This window comes from Lytechinus pictus, chromosome 5 (genome assembly GCF_037042905.1).
Source record: "Lytechinus pictus isolate F3 Inbred chromosome 5, Lp3.0, whole genome shotgun sequence".
Classification (NCBI taxonomy): domain Eukaryota; kingdom Metazoa; phylum Echinodermata; class Echinoidea; order Temnopleuroida; family Toxopneustidae; genus Lytechinus; species Lytechinus pictus.
In genome coordinates, this window is record NC_087249.1 from 26471151 (window position 1) to 26485926 (window position 14776).

At 35.9% G+C, this 14776-nt stretch overlaps 1 long non-coding RNA gene across 1 annotated transcript; it reads right to left on the bottom strand.

The window, feature by feature from the left end:
• Positions 1 to 304: 304 nt before the first annotated feature.
• Positions 305 to 13276, bottom strand: LOC129262202 (uncharacterized). The gene is made up of 4 exons (XR_010293712.1): positions 13121 to 13276; positions 12075 to 12328; positions 6646 to 6803; positions 305 to 2552 (listed from the first exon to the last, which is right to left on the bottom strand). It is a non-coding gene; the product is annotated as an uncharacterized LOC129262202 (long non-coding RNA).
• Positions 13277 to 14776: the final 1500 nt, after the last annotated feature.

Sequence of the window (14776 nt, forward strand, 5' to 3'; positions counted from 1 at the left end):
CAGTATGCCTTAATAAAGAAGTGATTCTCAGAATTTGACACCCCCCAAATCCTCTTTTTATCACACTCAAATTTATAGTTTGCAGGTAACTAGGCTACATAAATATAGGCCTTTATTCAGTTTTACAGGAAGTTTGCTTGAGTGGAGATTATACCCCCAAAAAAAAATATGTGTATATATATATATATATATATATATATATATATATACCAACCAAAAAATTACTTTTTTTCTTTCCAGGGCTCTTTTGGGAGAAACTTAAAAATTTTCCAGGGCTACTTTTTCATTTTCCAGGGCTCTTTTTCCACTTTCCAGGGCTACAATTTCTGGAGCTATTTCGCGGCTTTTTTGCGTTTGTGTGTGTGTATGGGTGTGTGTGTATATATATACACGGTAGTTGGCATATACGGTGTAATCATACGCGTGTACTGTACATGCGATCGCGACGAAGCTTCGAAGCAGCGCGGCGCGAGCTAGCGAGAAGTGCGTAACGGTACCATCTCGAATTCATAGGCACATGTACCACATGCACTATTCACGCCCGTAAACAGAGATTCACAGGTAAGTTCTCTTAGCTGACACGATCCTATGATGGACTCGCGTGCGCTGAAATGAGCAATGTTATTGTGCCACTGTATCTTGTATTTGCTTGTGTGACTCTGCGGGCAGCTCCGCGGTGATTTACGTACATATATACGTGATGTTCGCAACTGCAGTCGGGCAATGAGTTTGGGATTTTGTAGCACAATTGGTGTGCGCGTAGGAAACAGCTCAAGATTGTAATATAAGCGGTCACACGCAAATGCAAACAAGTACACATTTAAATGCAATATAATGTATAATGTATAATTTAAATGCAATCACGTACGTATGCATGAAATGCTACATAAATATACAGTGTTGACGGGGGCGATTATGAGTTTTGCAGTCGCCCTCGTGTGAATGTTTTTAGCCCTTTTCCGGGGCTCTTTTTGGACTTTCCGGGGCGAATTCGCCCGCCGCCCCCGTGTAATTTTTTGGTTGATATATACATGTATATCTGTATCCATAAATGTAAATGTAGATCGTCAACAAAAACTCTTTGATGTGTTTATATTGAGAATAAAGTTGTAAGACTCAAAGTGACAGAGGCACTTACTGTTTTTTTTCCTATTATTTAAATGTTAATCTAAGTGTTCAAAAATCATGCGATGTAATGAAAGTCTTGTGGAATGTCATGTCATGAATATGGCATCAAATATATTTTCAGTGTTGTACTGTACATACGTCAATTCAGTATTGGAAATGAAACCGGATCCATTTTTCTCCTTGTAACTATCACAACAACAGACCTCACATAAAACTTAATGTTTCTAGATCAAAATAATAAGTTATTGGATTGAAGGTTAACATGATAACAATTTACTTAAAGGAGAATGAAACCCTTGAAACCAGCTGAATCCATATCAAAGAGAAAAATCAAAGAAACATATTGTTGAAAGTTTGAGGAAGATTGAATGAATAATAAGAAAGTTATGAGCATTCGAATATTGAGATCACTAGTGCCATGTAGATCCTCCCAACGGCAATGCGACCAAGATCTGTGATATCACACACGTACAACTCCCTCATTACTTTAGTACTTATTTCACTTATATTCTCACTTTTATAGAGTCTATCACAAGGTGAGGTGTTTTCTTTATGAGATGACAAGTACAGAGGTTTCACAACATTATATCATTGATGAATCGTTTGTCATATGATTAGAATGAGCAAAAAGAGATGTTTTGGGGTATATTTTCAGTGTCCAAATGGGAGAGTTGTACGTGTGTGACATCACAGATCTTGGTCGCATTGCCAATGGGAGGATCTCCATAGCATTAGTGATCTCGACATTCAAATGCTCATAACTCTTTTATTGCTAGTCGTATTTTACTCAAAGTTTTGTAGATCTTATTCTTTGATTTTGCTGCTTTCACAAAAGCTAACTTGCTCCAAGAGTTTCATTCTCCTTTAAGAGCCTTTTTTACCCCCCCCCCTCTCTCTCTCTCTCTCTTTCTCTTTCTCCCTCTCTCTCTCTTTCTCATCCACATTGATAATCAATTTTTAATGAAACATTGTTTGGTACATGTACATGACAGCAGTACCATGTCTCTACCTGCATGTTTATTTTAAAGCATATTGTTTTACAAAGATAAAATCAAGCACTTGTTTATTTCCCTTTAATAGTTTATGTAATGTAGGAAAGTGAAAGGAAACACATGCACACACAACATACAGTACCTGAATGTCAATAAATGGAAAAGGTAGAGTACATGTATAGCCCACTTTCAAAAAGCAACAATCGTAATATTTTCCTGATTTGGCAAGCAGGGATGCCATTAAAAAGATGATTTACAAACCACTAGGCCTATAGAATGAATAAAATATGATCTTAATTAATACTTTTAAAATGGAATCATTGGTTCTGTAAACATCAAATGTCAACAAAGCGCAAAACATCTTACCTCGCTATCCTGTAAGTCATCACATGAGAAACCCACAGCATACTTTGGAACCACAATTTCTCTGATCTGTAAATGAGAAATAAAGTACAAGTATGTACATGTACATTGCAAACCTATGGATGTCAATATATCGCATTAAATCACAAATTACAAAACAAACAAGTGGAATGCCTCTCGCGGTCTCATCTGCATCACGCGATTCAATATAGCAGCAGTGCTGACTTTGAAAACTACTATAAAATAATTATTCACAAAAAAACATCATTCATATAATGATACAATACTACATTCATTGACATTTGACCTTGATCATGTGACCTAAAACTTGTCAGTGATACTTGATTACCCCTATATCCACATTTTATGCACTATAAACTTTGAAAGTTATGACAGCAATCTAATAATTACCTCTAAAATGGCCAAAGTTAATTGACCTTACATGACCTTTGACCTTGATCATGTGAACTGAAACTCGCACAGTATGTTCAGTGATACTTGATTACTCTTATGTCCAAGTTTCACGAGTCAGATCCATAAACTTTCAAAGTTATGATGGTAATTCTACAGATACCCCCATTATGGCCAAAGTTCATTGACCTTTGACCTTGGTCATGTGACCTGAAATGCGCACATGATGTTCAGTGATACTTGATTACTCTTATGTCCCACGTTTTATGAACTAGACCAATATACTTTCAAAGTTATGATGGTAATTCAACAAATACGCCCAATTTGGCCAAAGTTCATTGACCCTAAATGACCTTTGACCTTAATCATGTGACCTGAAACTTGCACAGGATGTTCAGTGATACTGTACTTGATTACTATTATGTTTAAGTTTCATGAATCAGATCCATAAACTTTCAAAGTTATGATGGTACTTCAACAGATACCCCCAATTTGGCCAAAGTTCATTGACCCTAAATGACCTTGGTCATGTGACGTGAAACTCATGCAGGATCAGTCAGACGGCAGGTCCCAAGAAAGTGGCTTCTTTCATCCAAGTGATATTCATGACTTGAGATGTTTTGCATATTTAATGAGCCTGATGCGGACCAAAACACCTCTTTTCATTCGGTCATTGCTGCTCTAATTGTGCATCGAATTTCATGAATTTGGTGTCATTGTAAAGAAGAAGAATCATTCTTTCAGGTCATGTGTTTGAATTTATTCAAAGATTTTGTAATATAGGTTAAAATTTTGATCTAAAATATGCTACAAAATAATTATTTTCACCTGACAAAAGCTGCTATTTTCACACTTTATTTTTGTTTGAGCCCAAATGATTTTTAGATCATGATAAAGCTGAATATGTATGCTTTAAAATGATATAGGTTTCAAAATAAGAATTGGTTTAATCGGGTCAAGATCACACTTTTCATTTGCCAAGTACATAAAGCAGCTTGAAAACAAGAATACTGCACTCTGATTGGTCAAAGAGACCACACAGTGGCAAATTCCAACGGTTCCAGTGCCTGTGTTCATGGGAAGGTCACACTTCCCATGTGGTAATCTCCTCAAATACTCCGCGCCTGTTGTTCTGTGAACCTTATCCAGCCAATCAGAACTCTAGATTTCATGCAAGTACAAAATTTCAGAAATCTCGTCTTGTACCTTGGTGGGAAAAGTGTGATCTTGACCCGATTAAAAGGTGCCGCATATCAAGAGTGGCATTGTGAGAAAGTACAGAAGTTCAGCTTTATGGTGATATAGATATCATTGAGGCTCAAAATAAAAAGTTTTGCACAATTTGCAAAAGAAAACAGAGGAAGAAAATTCAGTTTTGAGGCACATTTTCAGGCCAGAAATTTACTTATTTAACGAAATATTGTATACAAAATAAATGACCAATATGAAAGAGTAACATTTACTCTATCTGATGGTGCAATAATATTTCATTTAACTTGAGGTTAAAACAGGTAAATTCTTAGAGAAAGAAAATCTCACGAATCGCGAGATTTTGCAAGGAGGAGGATTCAGCCACGAGATGATTTGGATGAATCTGGCCTTTTTGCTCATTAGCATAGGGACCTGCGGTCTGACTGGGATGTTCAGTGATACTTGATTAACCTTATGTCCAAGTTTCATGAACTAGGTCCATATACTTTCTAAGTTATGATGACATTTCCAAAACTTAACCTTAGGTTTAGATGTTGATGTTGATTCCCCCAACATGGTCTAAGTTCATTGACCCTAAATGACCTTTGACCTTGGTCATGTGACATGGAACTCAGGCAGGATGTTCAGTAATACTTGATTAACCTTATGGCCAAGTTTCATGAACTAGGTCCATATACTTTCTAAGTTATGCTGTCATTTCAAAAACTTAACCTTAGGTTTAGATTTTGATGTTGATTCCCCAACATGGTCTAAGTTCATTGACCCTAAATGAACTTTGACCTTGGTCATGTGACATGGAACTCAGGCAGGATGTTCAATAATACTTGATTAACTTTATGGCCAAGTTTCATGAACTAGGTCCATATACATTCTAAGTTATGCTGTCATTTCAAAAACTTAACCTTCGGTTAAGATTTGGTGTTGACACCGCCGCCGCCGTCGGAAAAGCGGCGCCTACTGTATAGTCTCACTCTGCTATGCAGGTGAGACAAAAAATGGTAGTTCTGTCTGTCTAGGGGAAAAGGACAGTGCCTAAAAGGTGCAAATATATTTAAACATTTCATACACTTTGCAGAACAAAAAAATCTTCTATGGCCATCTAATTTCATTATGATATTCAATTCAATTTGCAATAAAAATAAAAATGGTTCATCAAAACATGCATTGATGAACCAACAAGTGCAACAAATGACATTTCTAATGAACTGCCAATTCGTATTAAAGAGAGATGGGGGGGGGGGGTATTAGGACATAAGAAAATCAGACCAAAAAAAACATCACCTGCTCAGTCTACCCATCACAACAAAACACCCCCTTGAGACATTAATCAATAGTGCGCAATGCAATAAAGTGTCTGCCACAGAAAACATACTATTCCGGTCTGCGAGCATTTGAGGGATCGCACCTCTGACATATTCCATGCCGGCAGGGCAAAATAGGTTTTCTAAAAGGTCACTGATTATTGCAGCTGCAGACAGACAATCATGAAGTTATTGAAAACGATAAAAACTTCAGCTTATCTTGGAGCAAAATGTTTTTCATTATATCTATCAAAAGGGCATACACGTATGTGAACGAGCTCAATCTTCAATTATTTGCCTTCTGAACCTTAAATCCAAGGATGGGAAGTTTATTTTGCCTTTTTTTATAAAACATGATCAGAAGTGATTTTTGTTGCTGTTCAGTATTATTTTTTCCAGCCAAATATGCATTACCTGGGAAATGCAGTGAAAAAAAGAAGACTTTGCCTCCAAAGTAAAATCAAATTGTTACTTTTGTACATGGTTCGCTATAAAATAATGTGCAATTCTAATTTTAATTCTGAATTCTAAATTTTTCATGTAACAGGGCCCTAAAGTTATCACTATGCAGAATGTTTTGTTAAAGGAGAATGAAACTCTTGGAGCAAGTTAGCTTTTGTGAAAGCAGAAAAATCAAAGAATAAGATCAACAAAAGTTTGAGTAAAATAGGACTAGCAATAGAAGAGTTATGAGCATTTGAATGTCAAGATCACTAATGCTATGGAGATCCTCCCATTGGCAATGCGACCAAGATCTATGATGTCACAGATGAACAACTCTCCCCTTTTGGACACTGAAAATATACCCCAAAACATCTCTTTTTGCTCATTCTAATCATATGACAAACGATTCATCAATGATATAATGTTGTGAAACCTCTGTACTTGTCCTCTCATAAAGAGAACACCTCACCTTGTGATAGACTCTATAAAAGTGAAAATATAAGTGAAATAAGTACTAATGTAATGAGGGAGTTGTACGTGTGTGACATCACAGATCTTGGTCGCATTGCCAATGGGAGGAACTACATGGCATTGGTGATCTCAATATTCAAATGCTCATAACTCTCTTATTATTCATTCAATCTTCCTCAAACTTTCAACAATATGTTTCTTTGATATGGATTCAGCTGGTTTCAAGGGTTTCATTCTCCTTTAACTTTAATACATACAATGGAGCTGAATAATTAAACACTATTAAAAGAGTAACACTTTTTTTTATAAAGAAAGCAACTTACCAGTGAAAGAGAGTCTAGGCGGAGTTCCAAAAGAACATTTTTACCCCCAACAAACATGTGACTCCCGTTTCCTCGATTATCATGAAACTCTAGTAATCTATAGAAGGACGGTGTGACTGCTGCCCCCGAACCAGGATAGAATTTACTATTTGGCACATCTGTAAATAAAGAAAGACACGCATATTTAAGAGACATGGGAGTGGATGGAAAATGACATGATTAAAGGTCAGGTCCATCCAAGCAACAAGCTATTTGAATGAATTTCATAAAAATCTCTGCGACTCATGATTACCTAGAATACTGTATTATGCAGCAAATGATGTAACTTACATGTACATACTATATCCATCCTACATTTACACATACATCATGTAGACCTACATGTACATCAAGAAAATAACATTTTCATTATTCTTGGAATACAATTTTCCAATTATAATGTACACTCTACGATTTTACCAATGTTTAATGGCAGGCGCAGATCTACTACGTACATGTACATGTTGAGTCGGAGTTTCATAGGGTGTGACCTTGTCTGAAAAATTTGACAAGCGAAAAAAAAGTGCCTATTAAAAAAGTTAAAATGAAGGGCATTGCCCATTTTACGGGGTGCGCAATGAAGGCTATGGGGTGCACCTCTATATGTTTTTAATTTTACATCTTTGTAACTGGTGTTCCCAGTCTTGATATCATGTCCTTAAAGTGCTCAGTGTTGCTGTAAAGTATAGGAACATACATGTGTATTATATGTACATGTAAGCTTTTTTTGTTACCAATTACGGTGATCCCTCTCACCCAAACACCATTTACAAGTCATTACTTATGCAAACCTGAGCAATCTGTGTATAAAGGACAACAAAGACCCCTCTCCTGGCATTGGCTGAGTAGAAACCCCTTTATAGAGGACTGCTAAAATTTACCCTACATGTGTCCAGCATAATAGCATCTCCCTTGGCAGGTCTATTGTGGGAGTAATCTTGAGGACAAAAAAGGCCACAACCCTTATTCAATTAGTCCCAACCCTGGGCACTATTGAAAGGAGAATTCCTTTGAATTCAGCCATTCAGGCCCTGGTCCTTGTGTCTTTGTGGGTCTTTCTTTCAAGAGGCCAAAGCAACACAAACATGATCAATTTCCTTTTAAAATGGCTTCTCAAATTTATATGCTGATGTTGGCAAACATGTCTGCATGTTGATTCTAAAGACCTGCATCAGTACAGAGGTACAGGTACCGGTACATAAATTTCTCTTCATCCTTATCTCATCAAGTGAAGCCCCTCTTGGCAAAGAAACCCTTCTTTGACAAAAAATATCACCAAGTTTATGATGTACATCTACTGTACATAGCTCAATACTGAAATCTGACAGACTACATGTATCTACATGTACATGTACTGTACAGATGTATCAGTTGCCAGGCCTACCTCACTACTGGTTGAAAAATAAGCCAACTCACTTTTTTATGTGTAAGTGCACAAACTTGAGTCTTAGTTTCTAAAAAAATAATCAGAGCTACATGTAAATTTTTAAGAAAGAAAAGTTGTCTACATTGTTAATTTTAACCTTCTTTATTAATGTGTAATTTATAATAATGATAATCACTTTAACATCAGAACGTGTCTATTCGCTTTACAGATATACATTTATTACCCCAGCCATTGGATTCAATCAGTCATTCCCGCACACAATGTACGCACACCCTCCACTCCCTGGGGAGTATTCCATTCAGTCGCCGTTGAAGCGCACACAGTACTGATACAAGCTATAATGACTTTCACGTCCTACCGGATACCATTTGCTATACAGTTTTGGACAAGGATAAACTACGATGTGCAGCAATATCTAGTAGGCCTGTGTACCAGTATGCCTACAGGTAAATGCATATGTAACTGGTGTGAGAGTAGTAATTCTCGAATTAGGCTACAATTCCAGATGAAATAAAGGGGCAAGGATGGAGACAAGAGCAAAAGATGACATGTTGATCTCCTAAACAAAAACAGATATCCTTGAATTGTCCTTGAAAGACAAACACTTCAGAATATCAGTTCTTCTATTGTACTCAACTCTATTGAGTTGTTCTATTGCAACTGAATATGGATTCACGGATAGCTCAATAGTTGGGAATGGACATCTGGAACCACTTTATAAAGCTACATGTACATCGGTAAAAATAATCAAAATTTGGTAGTAGTTGATTTTTAAGCATTTTTCTAAGACCAGCAAAATAAAAATCAGAGATACATGTACATGTAGGAGGAATCAAAAAGGCCTTATTGATCAATGATCATTTGAGGAAAAAAAGAATGATAGCACTTTCACTTCAATGAAGTTCAATCACAAAAAACATTTACAGAACTGATGGCCACATGTAGCAAATTATAAAAAAAAGCAAAAAAAAAAAAAAATATTAACACCCACCATGATTTAACATGATGTAGGCCTCTACATTTGGGCATGTTTCAAAATTGGTAACCATCAGGCTCAATTTTTAAACTTTTCATGCACATGTAGGCCTTGTAAGTTTCAATATTCCACAATGTTTCAGCCTCATCAACTGCATCATATTAGACTTGACTACGATACAATTAACCTTGATTTTAAGCTCTCTCCAAATTATATGTAGGCCAGGCTGTAGTTCAAATTGAGTGTGTAACATGAGTTTCGCCTTTAAAGTAGGCATACATGTATGTAAGTATGAGCTGTACATGTACATGTACATACATGTAAAACAACTTCAAGAGCCAAGTTTCTTCAAAATTTTCTTTTCGAGATGTGCCTGGTTTCCCTGAAAACCCCATAAATCACAGCTGTGCTACAGTACACATTGTGGAGCTCACAAATCATGATTCTTGATGGGGGTCAAAACCATAATCCATGGAGCTTCATGGAGTTGTCAGCAAACCAAACATCTGCTGTCTGTCAGCAAAGAGTATAAATCAGAACGCACCTTGACACCATTATAACTCAAGATGTTTGAAGGATGTAGATGAATATGGAAAATATACATGTTCACTGAATGAAACATAAATGTTCTTATTTGCAAGGGGAAAATCTAATAATTTGCAGGTACATTTATCAGATTTTTTTTTCTTCACTGGGACAGTGGAAAAAGGGATGCATACTAGGAGAAAAATGATAGAGGCAAATCTACAAAATCTTTTGGTGAGGTTTTCAAATTTATGAATGTTTGATTATGATTGTTGAATGTGTAATGACAGTGACTTTCGTGTATCAATACTCAATGACATGTGTTTATTAAAAGTGTATAAAGTTGGCATCAACAAGAAAAGAACCTAATTGTGGAAAGCTACAAGCAAAGAGGGAAACTGGATACCCTTGAACAAAATTATGCCATGAATACATATTCTATTTACATTTTGAAAGTAAAGCATGATCCATGTATGATGTGTGTACTAAAACTGTGTACTCTGCACATTTGAATAAACACTGTTTTTTTTTCAACAACCTCCCATATCAATAAGAGTGTACTTTGGTCACTGACCTAGAATACAATGGGATTCATCACAATTCAAAGACACATACACATAGATATCAATTTAGGCCTACTATGTAAACATTAAAACCAAACACAGTCAGCGTCATTTTTATTGTACTGAAGCTTCATGCAAAATTTCTGATTTACCTGAAATCTATCCATTGATCTTTTATGCTGTAGGATTGTACACTGTTGGTCATGTACATGTACATGTAGTACTCTAAAAATTTTACAACAGAAGAATGGAGGATCCCCCACAAAAAATAATTCATCTGAAGCTTTCACATGAATAGAAATGGCAGTCTAAACACATTTGGTCAATTGGTATCTGATTATGATATGAATTAAGCTCCTACATGTACATGTACATAGTACAATTGTGGTTGTCATAATGTATTGTATCTTAATAATAATTGTACATTTATGTTGCGCAATTTCTACATGTGTACATGTATATACTCAACTGCGCATTACAATAATATTATTACCCCCGCTATTATAGCTGTGCTGCCTACAGGCGCTCTGGCATTCGAGGAATTTCTTCCTGCCGGGTACCCATTCACCTCACCTGGGTTGAGAGCAGCACAATGTGGGTAAATTTCTTGCTGAAGGAAAACACACCATGGCTGGGAATCAAACCCACGTCCCTCAGATTGAAAGACGAGAGTCATGACTACTCGACCACAACGCCCCTCTATCTTCGATAGAGTACAGTGTACACTGTACATGTACACATGTTTCCTTGACACTATTGTAATGCAGATCATGAGGTATTCAAAAGAATAAAAGAGCTAATATCCAGCAAGATGAAAGTTTAATAGTGCAGTTGGGCTATTGGGATCGTTGAGTTGTCACCCTGAATTTGTGCATCTAGGCCTATTGAATCTTAGATTAGTTGAGCTCAGGGGTAAAGTTAAAGACTTAAATACTGATTACACTCATGCCGAAATCCTTGTTCTGAGCATGGACCTATTCTGAGCATCCCTTGATTTAGAACTTAGAGATCAATGACCTTTAGTTTTTGGCCTTGCACATAGGCCAATGTACTTTTTGGCCATGCACATAGGCCAATGTAAATCGATTAAAACAAATGCTTAGACATATTTTCATATAATTTTCATATAAACAAAGCCATGTCCAGATACACATGGGAACAATTATTGTCAACAAATGTTTAAAAAAAATATTTTTAAAACAACATTGTACATTCTACATTTAGGCTATGCACATCGGCTTTAACTTTCCTTATTTTTTTTCTAAACATTAGGCCATTTCTTAGAGAAAAAAATTGAGAACATCCATTCTCAATAAATGCAAATCAATATCTATTCATAATGTTGTTTGTGTTATAACTTTAAATTTTTCAGTTTTTTATGTATCAGATAATAATAATTTAACATTTACAGTATAGCACAGGTAAAGGAGATATTTTCTGCAAGAAAGAAGGAGAGAGAAAATTATAAGGCCATATCAAATTATCAACTGCAAAAATTTTACTTTTGGGTGTGTATTTTTTATTTATCTGAATAATATATTCAGAACCAGGGAATAATTTTTCTTTACAAATTTGGATTTAGCATTTTTTGGTCATAAGAGAAAAGCTCTCAACTAAGTAATGTACAGTCCTATGTAAAAATATGCTATACAAAAGACTTAATGCATAGCAGTCTTTCAAAAATGTGGAGCAAATTGTGATGCGATACAGGAAAATCATTCCCTGAGAACTAAATAAATTCATACCTTCAAGCATCCATTTAAAGTATTTCACATGGCACCTACTGTGACTGATACAAAAAAAAACATACAACACGAACTTGCATGTACATGTATAGCACATTTTTCTGTCAAGTTGAAACAGATATCCTGTACAACTGAAACAACGAAAAGTCAATGCATCATAGACCTAATTAAATGTTGATATTACACAAACCTACCTGCAACACTCAAACTCCTTTCCCGAACAATAACTGTCTCTCTTGCCAAGCTAATATGATCCACTAACAGCAAAGTCACTATAATGCAAATTGCAGCAATTCGATGTAGTCGGAAGCTCCTCATGACTTTGGTATTCCTGGTGATTTTGTCCTTTGAAGATGCCATTGTCATAAGCTCCAGTACAAATTCATCTGCTACAGAGGAATTTCAGAAGGTACAGGTACTGATAAACTGTGGTGCAGTCAGATAAATCCTGAAAAGTACATAAAAGTGAAAATTCAAAAGGGAAACTTGATCACTAAAATAACATGATTAATAATAACAATGGGGTCTGGGGATATGATACAATGAAATTTGTAAATAGATTTTATGAGATTTTCTCATTTATTGATTTTTAATCACAAAAATATTAGAGTTCAACATTGAATAGAGGGGTTTGAGACTCCCTTAGAATATTAGATTTCTTTTTCAACTTTGAGGGTGTTCCCTCAAGCCCAATTAATGAATTATGTTAAATGCCTGAAATTTTATGAGAAGAACCCCCCCCCTTCAATTGATCAAGAATGTATGGAAATTATCTCTGAATGAAAGTGATCCCTCCAATACAATGGAGCCCGCAAGAACTAGCAATTAGCATTGAGTATTGTAATTATTTTCATCAATACAACACTCCATTTCATTTCATAGATTTTAACACATTCAATCATTCCAAAGGGAAGGGTATACTAGTATTAGTAAGGACAGTTTCGACATGCATGATCTATTCCCCTTTCTGAGTACATACATCACAGGCAAGTTTTATCGGGATTTAAGTCTTGAAGAGTGGAATTCATTGCACTCACTGACTGACTCCAGAGGCCGAGGCAGAGCGCGACCGATAATACACCGAGGCCAAACAATAAATAAACGACCGAGGTACAACGGGCGCGTTTCTCACCACCACCACCACGACACCACTCACCAGCAAGCGAAGCCACTCTCATTTAATGATGATTCCGATCTTACTATAGAGAAAAAAAAATAATGGGAAGAGACGGGAACTTACCTGAGTAGCCTAATTTTTGCAGATACTACTTGTGTGAACAGTGGTACCAATGAAAATCCTGATTACTCCAGTGTTTAGAAATAAATGAGGATTTTTGACGTGACGAGAGAGCCGCAAATTAAAGATACAGCGTTTCAATTTCAAACATATTGCATTGGGGGCGCTCTATCCAAAGTAAGAAAAGTCGTCACAGATTATTGATTCTATGTACCGGTACTTTACTTTCACTTTACTCCACGTCCACCGACATGGAGGAAAGCCTGTTAAAAGTAGACATGTCCATTGCTGCTCTCCTTCAGACAAAATTGAAAAATTGTACCCTGAACCAATCTTTGTTCACAAGGATCTTTTTATGAAGGAGAGAGTTAATGAGAGATCTGGTAGAAATCAACAAAACTCCATACAAACTAAATTAAAAGTGAGTATTGAGTATGAAAAAAACATATTGAAATCTAAAATCTAAAGTTTGATGGGCCAGTCCACGTTTCACACACATTCAAGATCTTTGACGCGTTTCATTTGGGTGTTAAAAACGCAATAAAACTAAAGAAAAGAAGTTGCCCTACATATATATGTTTCTGAACATTGAAGAAAAAACGTTCAATTATTTTTTAAAGTATCACATTGCGATCCCCCCCCAAAAAAAAAAATTGAATGTTCGTGTGACTATAAAAAAAAATATAGGATTAGCAAAGAATCTAAACCAAAATTTAAACAGCAAGGCGAGCAGAAAGACTGCCCTTCCCCCTATCTGTGCATGGCGCCAGAACAGGGGATGGGGGGAGAGAAAATTAGACGTAGAGAAGCCGCATATAAAGGAAAGGAGGAGCAAGAAAAATATAAAAGGATAAAGATAAGTGAAGAAAATACGGGGAAGGGAAAATTTTCGAATAGCAGATATTCCAAGCCTCTAAAAAGAAATAATGCTTAGTGAAATTCGTATCATACGATCATTTATTTTTAAAGAAATTCATGTCTTAATATAAAAAAAATGTTTAGTGATATCCTTTTCATGCCTAAAAACATGCCGTTAAAATACAAATACAAAATAATTTCAGCTCGCTTGTCGTGAAGTTGGAGCGAAGTTGAAAGTGGGGAGGGGACACAGGGAAAAGGGGTATTTTTTCTTTCGAAAACAAAGGGGAAAATTATTTATCTACCCCACTCACATATTCTTACAAGTTTTTCTTTCATAAGTAGTAACATAGGCCTATAAAAATGAGAATATTGTTTTCTTGTTTCTTACCAATGATGATGTTTCTTTATAAGAATTTGTCAAGTATTCATTGCTAACGCTGGCCGTTTATGTGAAATTCATCAATTTGAAATATTTGTCCGGAATCATATAATAGAAACACTGGTTCTAAAGGAAAATGGACGCCATCAGAACATTAACAGACTAAACATTTTGAACAAACTTGAAAAGAAAAGGGGAATTTATCAAAATTAAATAATGGCATATTAAAATAGGGCATTTAATCAGAGGGTAAAGGGATGAATTTTATAATCAAAAGAAAATGAATTAGCGAAAGGGGCAAATCATATTTTGAAAGGGATTATGCGATTAAAGGATGCACTTGCAGAAGGAAGCAGAACGCTATAAAAAGAAACCGGGCGCTCACCGGGCACGAAAAGAGTGGGTTTTAAGGGAAATTT